This window comes from Monodelphis domestica, chromosome 1, assembly GCF_027887165.1.
Source record: "Monodelphis domestica isolate mMonDom1 chromosome 1, mMonDom1.pri, whole genome shotgun sequence".
In the NCBI taxonomy this organism is placed as follows: domain Eukaryota; kingdom Metazoa; phylum Chordata; class Mammalia; order Didelphimorphia; family Didelphidae; genus Monodelphis; species Monodelphis domestica.
Window position 1 is genome coordinate 37,418,897 of NC_077227.1, and position 13,045 is coordinate 37,431,941.

General features: G+C 44.5%; 1 long non-coding RNA gene across 1 annotated transcript; it reads left to right on the top strand.

Annotated features, from left to right (window-relative positions):
* The first annotated feature begins 1,417 nt into the window (after positions 1 to 1,417).
* On the top strand, positions 1,418 to 8,025 carry LOC103100826 (uncharacterized). The gene is made up of 3 exons (XR_459880.3): positions 1,418 to 1,550; positions 3,787 to 3,867; positions 4,350 to 8,025. It is a non-coding gene; the product is annotated as an uncharacterized LOC103100826 (long non-coding RNA).
* The last annotated feature ends 5,020 nt before the right edge of the window (positions 8,026 to 13,045 follow it).

Sequence of the window (13,045 nt, forward strand, 5' to 3'; positions counted from 1 at the left end):
TATTTTATTATTTGTTTATATTTATTGTTTATTATTATATATGTGTATTTATATGTGCCTGGCTTAGAATCTCATGCCAGTTCATGGTTTGACTCTGTGATTTCCAAGAAGCTGTCTTCTTAATTCCTGAAAGCTGGCTGGTGCTCTGTCATCATCCCACCACCATCCAGAGCAGCAATCACATTCTTCTCTCCCCAAGGAATCAGACTGGGATGGAGCAATCAGAGAAGTGGGAGGAGAATCAGAAGAGAAGCCAAAAAAGAAGCCAGGATGCAGAAGGGGTTGTCACTGGAGCAAAAGGCTGCAGACAATCTAAGAGCGTGAAGCTGGAGAAGAACCCAATAGATGGTACGGTAAAGAGGTCATTTGTGACCTCAGACCCAAGGAAGGATGAATGCTACCAACAAGAAGGAGACAAACCCTTCCTTGAAGGAGCTAAAAATGGGTGCAGATGGGCATGAGGAGACAATATATGGGACAAGGTGGAGAAGAAAGGAGCAAACCTTGACTGGTCTGGGCATCTCCTCATGAGAAGGAACTTATCAGTGGCAGGAGGTGGCCACAGGGGTGGAGGAATCAATCTTCCAGGGCAAGAAGGCAGCTCAGACATGGTGGAGAAATATGGAGGGGAGACCATTTTAAAAATTAATTAGTTAGGAGTTCAATAAAATGATAAGTTTTGTCCTGTCTTTTGGTTTGTCATTAAATTGACTTCAAGACCCTGCTAAAGATATATAATTAATTCCAAGGAATCAGTGGTTTTGATTTGTGGAAGGGAATCCATTTAGGGATAAGAGCACTGAGTTCACATTTTTAGTGCTTTTAGGCTCATAAAAAGGTCCTTTATCTTATCTGATCCTTAGGATAACCCTAGAAATTAGTGCTAGTATATAATTTTTATTATTAGATGAGGAAACTGAGTCTCAGAAAGAATAAGTGACTTACCCAAAGTCATACAGTCAATGGGTGTCAAAGCCAGGTCTCCTGACTGCAAATGCAGGACTGCTCAAATGCCCTTACTACTACATCCATATTCTGATGCTAGCATTATGCAATAGGATTTATTAGCATTTTTGTGATTCCTTCTCCCATAAGGTCAATGGTGGTATTCCCAGTTTACATATGACAATAGGGGAAATAAAGCAACCTAGAGTTGGGGGCGTTGGGGATTAAATCTCAACACCAGCTACTTTCAGATGGCTGCTTTCAAGAGTCCACAAACCAAGCTATTAAAATGATGCTTAGATTTCCAGAGACCAGTCGTCCTTAGTCAATGCGATCGAATATCCCGTTTTCATGAAAGCATGTCCAACTTGCTTCACCGCCACTAGATGCTGCTACAGAATATGAAACAACTCCCATATCATCCTATCAATTCCTCCTGCTTGCCTCTCAGTGTGAAAACCTCAAGCGTACCCTGAACTTTCATGTGAAGTGCCACCCCTGTGAGTTTTTATGTGGATTCAAGGCAATTAGAAGCCCAGTTCCTCCAAATCCCTCCGCAGACTGGTGCTTTCTAAACGTAACTCTTGGACATCAAAGCATGATAAGTAAGTATGAGTTAAAGGGGGGGGGGGGGTAGTAGAAGCCCTGACTTCCCTGGCCCAGATGAACTGGTGCAGCAGACAGGATGAAGGTCCAGTACAACAAGCAGGAGCAGGGTGGAGGGCCTGAGCTTAAGGAGAAACATGGCTGAGGCCAAGTGGGCCAGAGGACATATCCCCATGTCAGGGCTGTGGGCCTCCATGGGATACTTCTGTGTCTGTGGTTGAAGGATGAAGGGGCAAGATGGCGGATGGAATTAGATTAAATAATTGAGGTTGTTTGCTTTGGAAAAGAGGAGATGAGGGAAAGGTGGCTGTCTTCATTTGAAGATTTGTTCTGCTTATCCCCAGGGGAAGCGCTTAAAGTAATGAAGGAAAATGGGAGAACAAATCTAGATCTGGTGAAAGAAGAATGTTCTAACAAACAGAGCTATCCTGAGGGGAAGTGGACACTTTAGGAGAGAAACTGCCCTCTCCCTGGTCAGCTCACAGCAAAGGCTGGAAGGCTACCTGTCTAGAATTTCATAGGAGGGACTATTATTGCCCCCGGCTTGGACTCAGTATGATGAAGTTCCCTGAAACTCTGAGATTTTGTGATTTCTTGAGGAGACTGGAAGTAAGACACTGGCATTGAGAGCATAGAATCATACTTTAGAGTTGACAAGGACCTCAGAGGCTATTTCATCCAGATCCTTCATTTTACAAATGAGGAAGCTCAGATCTAGAGAGGTAAAATGATTTGTTCAAGATCACCCAGGGAGTTGATGCTCTATGGCTCCACTCAACATTCCTAGGATTTCTGAGACCTAAGCACCTCTTCCTTGATCAGCACTCGTCTAGAGTCCTTCCTTCCTCCCTTCTTCCTTTCCTTTTTCCCTTCTCTTGCTTCCTTCCTTTTTCTTTCTTTTTTCTCTTTCTCTTTCTTTCCTTCTTTCTCTTTCTTTTCTTTATCCCATTCTTTCTTTATTTTTCTTTCTCTTTTTTCTTTCTCTTCCTTTCTTCCTTTCTTCCTTTCTTCCTTTCTTCCTTTCTTTCTTTCTTTCTTTCTTTTCCTTTCTCTTTCTTTCATTTTTCTTCCTTCCTTCCTTCCTTCCTTCCTTCCTTCCTTCCTTCCTTTCTTTCTTCCTTTCTTTCTTTCTTTTTTTCTTTTCCTTTCTCTTTCTTTCATTTTCCTTCCTTCCTTCCTTCCTTCCTTCCTTCCTTCCTTCCTTCCTTTCTTCCTTCCTTTCTTTCTTCCTTCCTTCCTTCCTTCCTTCCTTCCTTCCTTCCTTCCTTCCTTCCTTCCTTCCTTCCTTCCTTTCTTTCTTTCTTTCTTTCTTTCTTTCTTTCTTTCTTTCTTTCTTTCTTTCTTTCTTTCTTTCTTTCTTCCTTCCTTTCTTTCTTCCTTTCTTTCTTTCTTTCTTCCTTTCTTTCTTTCTTCCTTTCTTTCTTTCTCTACCTGTCTTTTTCTTGTAGGATAACTAGAATTTGAACATCCGTTTTCTAATTCACAATCTAATGCTGTTTTATACCTTGTTTCTCCTTGATAAATCTTAGCCAATCATAATTATGGACAATTAATCCTTTGTGTCATTTCCATGCTAATTTCTTTTCCTTTCTCCAGTTTTTGTTACATTTAATGAAGTACTCTTTACTCTTCTTCCCAGGCTCACGAAGACACAAGGTCATCTTCTCTTGATACACAGGATACAAAAAATCAACTGCTTCCAATGGGAGTTGATCTGAATGTTTCCTTGAAAAGCAAGCTTTTAGAGCAGGCAGGCTGGCCACACAAAGAGGAACGTGACCTTGGAAATATTTCATTTGCTCTCAATACAACAGAGCTGTCAAGAGGGAAAGATTTCATTATTTCCCATGGCTTTTATTTACATTTTCCCACTAGCATCAGTTGGCTTCTGAAAACTGCCCCTAAATGATGCCAACCTGACCAGGGAGACAGAAATGAAACATACTCAGACATGGGCCTACCCTTTGACCAAATGACCAAGGCTGGTAGCTTCTTAGAGGGAGGAGGAAGTGATAGCATCACTGCTTCAGGCTGATGTGATCCTGGTCCACCGTACACTGACTGCTGAACACACTCTTTCCTTAGTTGTCCTAAAGATGAAGGATAAAGGAGAAGATAATAGATTGCATCCCTTAGTTATAGGTATATACTGACCGGAAAGTAATGAAGCTATCGATTGACATACTGGGGCTAGCTTTTCCTCCTGTTTTCAAATGTTCTTTTTCCTTCTCGTAGCTGGAGATACATCATTCCTGACAACAGAAGCTCAATATATCAACTCACATAGAAAATTGCTGATTGCCATTGGTGGGGAAGGTAGGAGATAGCAGATATCAAACATAGGATTACATATTTCTAGCTAGGGGAAACCTTAGAAGTCATTGAAACCAACTCCTTTATTTTACATATGAGGAAACTGAGGCACAGTGAAATTATGTGAATTGTCCAGGATCACATATGTATTGGTTAGGTGAGCACAGTAGATAGACATCTGAGCTTGGAGTCGGGAAGACCTGAGTTCAGATTGTGCCTCAGACACTAGCTAAGTGATCTTGAGCAAATCACTTAACCTTGTTTGCCTCAGTTTACTTGACTATAAAATGGGGATAATAACAGCATCTACCTCCCAGAATGGTTGTAAAGACAAAATATGATAATGTTTTATGATAAATATGATAATGATAAAATGCATTGCAAACCTTAAAATGTTATATAAATGCTAGCTATTATTATTATTATTAGTTAATAATTATTATTGGTGTCCAAAAGATCTGAATGCAATTTTTCTTGCCTTCCAGGCCAGTGTCCTATCCAGTAGGACATACCACCTCTCTGCATTCGAATCCCACTTCTGTAACGTACTACTCTTGAGACCTGAACCAAGTCATTTCTATGTGGATGCTTAGTTTCCTTGGCTCTCCAATAAGGGAGTCAAACCAGATGACTCTGAAGATTCATTCTATTGTTTTTGCCTTTCCTTCCGAGGTTACCTTCTGTATCCTCTGTATATATCTCGTATGTGCATAGTTGTTGGCATGTTGTCTCTCCCTGTTAGAATAGGAGCTCCTCAAGGGCAGGGGAAGTATGTCTTCATCTCTCTTTGTATTCCAGCCAACGTCTGACCACTGGTGAGTGCTTAAGAACTGCTTATTGACCGACTGACTGATCTCGATCCCATTTTTCCGAATACTCTAGGACTACTTTTATGTTCATGTTAAACTGTTCATTCTTAGGTCTGAAGCTTTCCCTTCTTGGTATCACAACCCTCTACAAATCTGCCTCCCTTCCCCCTCTGGGGAACACATCTTCCATTGGTGCCAAGCTTAGAAGAGCCTGAGTTAGCTTGGGTATTGTGACCAGGGTGAGCTGACTCCCAGTGCTACTATAGTTCTGTTAGGCAGTGAGGAAGCCTTTCTCCTCTAAGCCAGGCATAGGAAGGCAGCTCCAGGGCAATCAGGGGAAGACCACGACAACGTCTCGAGTTTACACCACTGAGAATACTTATATTCTCAGCACAAGCTCTCTCTATCCCAAACCTCCTAAATCTCTGTCTTCCATCAAGAAAGAAATGACCATAATATGATGGTGATGGAATACGATTGTGCTATAAGGAATGAGGAACTGTTTGATTTCTATGAAAACTGGGAAGACCTCCATGAACAGATGTAGAGTGAAAGGAGCACAACCAGGAGAACAATGTACACAGAGACCAACTGATACATTGTGGGATGACCAAATGTAATCAACTTTGCTTCTAATAGCAATGCAATGATCCAGGACAATTCTGAGGGACTTATGAGAAAGAACGCTATCCACATCCAGAGAAAGAACTGTGGGAGCGGAAACACAAGAAAATTATATGATTTATCACTTGGTTTTATAGGTATAGAATTTGGGGTTTTGGTTTTAAAAGATTGCTCTATTGTAAAAATGAATAATATGGAAATAGGATTTGAGTATAATCCAGTGGAATTGCTTATCAGAGGGTAGGAAAGAGGGGAGGGAGAGAACATGAATCATGTACCATGGAAAAATACTTTGAAATATTTTAATTAAAAAAAAAGAAATGACCATATACAAAATGCATGGCATTCCAAATATTATCCTTGAATCTTCCCGAGTCTCAGTTTCCTCATCTGTAAAATGATTATTTGCACTGCGTGGTCTATGAAGGCCCTTCTAGCTTTTGCTCTCAGGTCTTAGAAGGCCAAGAATCATTCCTAAACACTGGAGCACCTTCTACCCATCAAGCAGTCTATGTGTAGGCTTTGAGTCTTGAGGGTCCTTTAGCTCTATCTTTAAAGAGGTATGTAGGGGCAGCTGGGTGGGTCAGAGGATGGAGAGTCAGGCCTAGAGACAAGAGATTCCAGGTTCAAATCTGGCCTCAGACAGTTCCTAGCTGTGTGACCCTGGGCAAGTCACTTAATCCCCCTTGCCTAGCCCTTACCACTCTTCTGCCTTGGAACCAATACACAGTATGGATTCGAAGGCAGAAGGTAGAGGTTTTTGCCCTTTGGCAAAATTGGGCCTTTTACCCAATGAGAGAATATAATCACAATAAATCAGCAACAATTGATATTCAGCAAAGCTGAGAACTGCATTATGAAATCTTTCTTTAAAGCTTTCAAAAAATTTTTTTCATACATTAACTCCCTATAGCATTACAGTGATCCCACAAGGGAAGTACTACAGGTATCATGATTCCCATTTTACAGATGAGAGAAATGAAGCTCAGAGATCTCTAAGATCACTTGGTTACTAAGTGGAAGAGGTAGGATTGGAACTCAGATCTTCCTGACTCAAAGTCTAACACTCCGTGCATGCCTTGGTGAAGAATATGGATCTGGACCCACCAAGACTCAGCCAAGCAAAGGCCATCCTTAGCAATGACAACTTCTTCCCATAGGTAATAATATTCTTACTGAAATGAACTAAGACCTCTGAGTTCTCCCTCTGGCCTGGCCCAAAGTCCAGTATCTACAACACAAACACTTTTCAATTTAATGAAAAAAAAAAAGACAAAACACCACAACTTGTAGCAAGATGGCACATTGGATAGAGTGCTAGGCCTGGAATTAAGAAGACTTATCTTCCTGAGTTCGAATCCAGCATCAGAACTTACTAGCTGTATGATCCTGGGCAAGTCACTTATTCCTGTTTGCCTCAGTTTCCTCATCTGTAAAATGAACTGAAGAAGAAAATGGTAAACCACTCCAGAAAGGTCAAGAAAACCCATTTATGGGGACATGAAGAGTTGGACACAACTGAAATGACTGAACTACCACTGTTTATTTGTAAAGAGGTTTTCAGAGAACTCACCTGAAGCAGGTAGGTCAGGGACTATCCCTGTTTTTTAAACAGATGAAGAAACTGAGGCTCAGATATCCGATAAGTAGCAACTTCCAAGGTCAGCAAAGCTGAGACAAGAACCTTGTTTCCCTAATTCTTAGTGTCAAATCACCTCAAAAGAGGGGAGAAGACAAAGTTAAATGATGACTTTGTTGGAAGGCCTCCAGTCAAAGAAAAACCTCTACTTGCCCAGCTAGCCAGTTCTAGTTTTTTGGGGAGCTTCCATGATGAGGAGTCCTTTCCCTCGAGCCTCAATTTGCCGCTCTACAACAGAACTGGTAGAACCAGAAATCTTTGCAAAGCCTTTGTCGAAGTCTCTCATGTGGAAAAAAAAAATATGGACAGATTGGGAACAACTTCATTTTACAGGTGAGTAAACTGAGTCCCAGATAGACACACCTTAAGTTCACAGAGTGAAAAATAGCAGAGCTGGAATTAGAACCCAGATCCTAGGACTTCAAGCCTCTGGCCACCATCTTCCCACTTAATTCTAGTGCCTTCCCTCGGTTGATTATCTCCAGTTTTTTCTACATCTAGCTTGTTTGTACAAGGTTGTTTGGATGTCATCTCCTCCATTAGACCATGAACTCCTGGAGAGCAGGGACTGTCTTTTGTCTTTCCTTATATTCCTGGTGCTTAGCACAGTGCTGGGCACATGGTAGGTTCTTACAGAATATTAACTGCTCCACTGATTTCCCCCTGTGCCAGTTGGTAACTTTCAGGGATAATTCCTGATCTACCTGCTGTGCCAGTTGGTCATTTTCCATATGAATAGAGTGATCTTCTGACTCTGCTAAGCACCTTTCACAAATATTCTCTCATCCAGTCCTCACTACAGCCCTAGATAGAAGTGCTATTAGTATCCCCATTTTACAGTTGAAAAAACTGAGGTCCAATGACTGGCCCAGGATCTCACAGCTAGAAAGCCTCTGAAGCTACATTAGAATGCATGTCTTCCATGTAATGCCCAGTGGATTTACGCGTCGGTTATGGGGGGTGGGGGGAGGAAAAGAAAATGATCTATGTCTTTAATGAATAATGCTTGGAAATGATCAAATAAAATATATTAAAAAATATATTTTAATAAAAAAAAAAGAATGCATGTCTTCATGGCTCCAGGTTCAGCTGCCTACCTGCCATGCCACTAGTTGCCTCTTGTGATGGAAAGCCGGAGAATGTATGTTTGCTGAGGGAAAAGAAAAGAAGGTTTAAAAACAGGATGTTACCCAGCATCCACAGAGCTGTTCCCCTTTCTGCCACGTTGCCCAGCTGGCTCCCTGGGCAGCGTTCTACCTCCTTCTGTCTTCTAAGAATCTAATCCTTCTTCTAAAATGGCTCGGAAATGCTTGACAACCAGCTGGCCAAAAGGACACATCTGGACTATCCAGATTTCCTGTGTCACTTTCTCAAGTCTAGACAATTAACCAAAAAACAAAGCAAGCCCCAGTGTATGGTGTCTGCTGGTTTCTGTGGTGGAAATGCTCACACCAGCCCCATCCTGCCTCCAGCATCAAACGCTTAGAGCCCATCTCCAATTCCCTCGATTCCTCTTCCTGGGCATCCTCTCAAACCCCTTCACTAGGCTGCTTTTCCTCCTCCCAATTCTCCCTGCTTCACCAATGCCCTTCTCAAAGCACAGCTGGAGCTAGATGCAAAGTTTTTGGGCAGACACTGGGTGATAGAATGTAGGTTGCTGGAGGGAACAACAGCACAAGATTTGGGGTAGGAAAGATCCAAGTTTGAATCTTACCTCTGTTTCCTCGTACATAGAGTGGAGATACTAATGGTACCCTCTTGGCAGGACTGTTGTGAAGATGCCATGAAAGACTATCCATGGAGTGCTTTGCCAACCAAAGGGGCCCCCAGGAGGTCCTGGGCTCAGACCTGGCCTCAGATACTTCCCCGCTGGGTGACCTTGGTTGGGCCATTTACCTGACTTCCATCGCCCAGTCCTCATCTTTCTGTCTTGGAGTTGTTTTTAAGATGGAAAATAAGGGTTAAAAAAAGACACATATTGTCGTTGTTATGTCATTAGAGGGACGTCCTTTCCAACGTTGAGATTCAGTGATTCCACAGGAAATATTCCATCCTGGGGGGGCTGGCCCTGGGCATGAGGAAGGTGTCCGTGGCACAGAGTGGAAGGGCTACTAGATACTAATCTGCCTAAGGGGGGTTTGCTTAAAGACTGGCATGCCTTCTCCTTCAGAGATTTATCTGCTTGGCTGGAAGGAAGTGGCCGCTGGGACCTGGGGTCTAGTCCACCGGCCCTGCAGGAGAGACAGCCTCTCCAAGGTGGCCTCTCCACTCACTGTAATAGATATATTTTTAATTTAAATTCTCTCCTCCACAGGGGTGTATGGGGTGCTCAGGGAGGGGTAATAATATCTTTGGTATGGAGGGCTTGTCGTGCCCTCCTAAGGCAGCTCTCCAGCCTCTGACCCCCACCTGACACCCAGCTCTCACTTGTGGCTCCCAGTAGCTGCTAGCATGCGGCAGCAGCCACACCCCAGGCAATGGCTAAACCTTGTGAGGGTAGCCATCGGGTCGGCCTAGTCGACCCCTGCCTGGTGAACCAGGGCTTTGCTCACCCAGCATGTGAAGACTGCTTCGGCGGAACAGGAGGAAGAAACCAACAAGAAGGTTCAACGGCTGAGAGGGCGACGCAGCAAAGCACTGTGGAGTGTGTAGGGCGTGTTGGAGCACAAAGGACAACAGGGCCATCCAATGCAGCTGAGGAAGTCTCCAGGTGTAAGGACTTTTCGTGCCACTGGACCCAGGCTTCCAACGCCGAGAGAGTGGGACTGTCTCTGTGCATCGACTTTTCCACTTAAATCTTCATGCACAAGTGTCTTTGTGCACAAAAACATGCAAACACAATAGTCATCCTCAGTTACTGAGAGACTACTACTACAACTACTACTCTCCTCCACATCACCAAGCTGCTCCCCTCTTCAGCATGTTGCCCTTAGGGGGCAGGGTTCTGGAGAGGACACTCCCAAGAACATCCATCTGCCTTAAAGGTGGGGTAGAGAGGGCAGGACTCAGCCTCAGGAAGACTCGTTGTCCTGAGTTCAAATCTCATCACTGATTCTTACTAGCTTTGGGACTCTGATGACCAGAAAAAAGGAGTTGGGGAAAGAAATGGCCAACCCCAAGAAAACCCCAAATGGAGCACTTACTATAACCGACTTGAATGACTAAAGAACAAGCTTTAAATGCACATACATAAAAGGAAGAGAGGCTGGAACCAACTTACACTTTGGATTCTGTTAGGATCCTCAGGGTCAGAAGGGACTTCACACACCATCTTGACCAGTCTGCCTTTGACTATGAAACTCCTGGAGGATATCCCAGGCAAGTGGCTTAAAGGCACAGATAAGGGGTCTGTTGGGAGATTCCAATATTCTACCCATTCTCTTGACTGAGGCAACAGTAGTGGTACAGTATGGTGCGATTATCCCTGTCACAGGTTTGACATACTGTGCCAAATGGCATGTGTTTGGCTGATGGCCCTGCCCTTTTTTTTTTTTTTTGACCCTTCCCTTCCCTCTTAGAACAGTACTGTGTATTGGTTCTAAGACAGAAGAGTGGCAAGGGTGAGGCACCCAGCTAGGAAACATCTGAGGTTAGATTTAAACCCAGGACTTCCCCTCTCCAGGCCAGGCACCTCACTGTCCCTGGCCCCTGCCCACTCTTTTTTTTTTTAAACCCTCCTCTTCTGTCTCTAAATCAATACTGTGTATTGGTCCCAATGCAGAAGAGCACTAAGGGCTAGGCAATGAGGGAGAAGTGACCTGCCCAGGGTCACACAGCTGCGAAGTGTCTGAGACCAAATTTAAACCGAGGACCTCCCCTCTCCAGGCCTGGCACCTCACTGTGCCCAGCCCTGGCCACTCTTGCAAGGCGTCAAAGCTACAGAACATCTCTCCCAAGTTTAGTCCCAGTTAGAAACTTGGGACTCCACCCGGGCTTCTCCTCTGAGCTCTGATAGCTGAGCCTCCTGCCTTATCTTGCTGGGAACCAGTTTCCGCCCTCCAACTGGCCCCACACTCCAACCAACTCCCTACCGTACCTGAAACTTGGCCGGGGGCCCTGGCTCTCCCCCAGCCTCCCCTCGCCCCTCTGATAAGGGAGCTTTTGGCCTTATCTTGCTGAGAACTGAGCCTCTAGGCACAGCTGCTTCTCCTAGTCTTCCGCCATCTGCGCTCCACCCCTCACTCTCCCCCCAGGCCCTCCGACAAGTGGGCCACTTGCTCCCCAGGCAGGGTCCCTCCCCCCCTCCCCCCAGGGTCCCTCGAAGTGTGGTTCCCCCTTTAGAATACAAACTTCTTGGGGGTGAGGACTCACTTGTTTGTATGTCTCCCCAGCCTGTTCCCGGCCCACAGTGAGCCTTTAATAAAGTCCTTCTCTGTTTCTCTGTTGATGTCGTTCCGCGGCTGTCAAAGCCAGCGGTGAAAGGGCCGGCTCTGGGCTGGCTATTGTTCTGCGGTGGTCTGGGGCCCGCTGGTTGCCCGGAGGATTGACCCTGTCTGCACCATCCCTTAATCTCTGCTGGGGGAAGCTGAGGGCGCAGGGCTAGGTCAGGGGCTGAGCCGAGTTCAGGACAGGCTCGTCGTGTGTTCTGTGTCCCAGACTGGCGATCTCCGCTTCTACGGTCTCGTTCTACAGGCGGATGGAGGCCAGGCCCAGAGGAACCAAGTCCCCGACAGACAGAGGGGTGCTCCGGAAGGAGAGGCGGCTGGAAAGCTTATCTCCGCGCTAGGCAAGGGGAATAAAATTGGGAGGCCAGGAGAGGGGAGAAGCAAGAGCAGCGGTGCTGGGACTTGTAGAAAAATATGGATTCAAATCCCACATGGGCTGGGGCCAAGCCACTGCCCCCTGGGCCTCAGTTTCTTCTACTATAAAAGAGGGGTCACCACATCCGTTTTATCTGGCCATGGATGGTTGTGAGGATCCAAGGGAAATGTGTAAGAAAGCGCTTTGTGAAACAGGGTTAAACAAACATGCATGGAGGTATGAAGGTGAGGGCCAGATGTTGTTGGAACAGTTAACTTGTCATTACAAGGGGAAACTGGATAGCTCAGTGGATTGAGAGCCAGGCCTAGAGACAGGAGGTCCTAGGTTCAAATCTAGCCTCAGACACTTCCCAGCTCTGTGACCCTGGGAAAGTCATTTAACCCCCATTGCCTAGCCCTTACCACTCTTCTGCCTTAGAGCCAATACACAGTATTGATTCTGAGGGAAGGTCAGGGTTTAAAAAAAAACAAAACACAAAAAAACTTGCCATTACAAAGCAAATATCTGATCACATGGACCCATGATGAGGAGGCTTTAATCTGGAAAAAAATGAATCCCAAGAGGACATAATTTATATTCCCTGAATAAAGACAAGTACTTCAGAGACAGGGATAGAAAAAAGGGAATTATTTCCACTTAAATCATAGCATTTTCACCCACTTTCAAGCTTCATCTCTTCATCTGCCCATCCATTCATTCATTTAACAAACACTTATTAAATGCCTATTATGTTCAAAGCACTCAGCTAGATTCTGGGGAAGATAGAAAGGCAAAGAAGATATGGTTTCTGCCATCATGGAGGCTCATGGGAACAGTCTTAGAGCTGGAAGGGATCTTAGAGATCACAAAATTTAACATACCCAATTTACAGGAGAGGAAACAGAGACTGAGAAAGGGACTTGCCCAAGGTCACACAGAAGCAGAGTCAGGACTGGAGTTCAGGTCTCCTCATTCCCAAACCACTACCCTCCTCTAAAACCTTGAGGAAACCAGTTCTCAGATTAAATAGAGCCAGACGTCAAGGATCATCTAGCCTAGTGCTCTCAGTTCTATCAATAATGGATTTAAGACTGAGGAATGAAATCAGTCAACAATTATTTATCAAGTGCCTACTATGCACAAAAAAATCTCTGTGCTGAGTGCTGGGAATAGAAAGAAAGGCAAAAGACAGTCCCTGTACTCAAGGAGCTGAAAGTCTCATGGTGGGAGACAACATGCAAGCACTTATGTACAAACACTATATCTAAAGGGTAAATTGGAGATAATCAACAGAGGGAAGGCACTAGTATGGAAGGTCAGCTCAGGCTGGCCACTGTAAAAATTAAATTAGTCTCTAGTAATAAAAGTC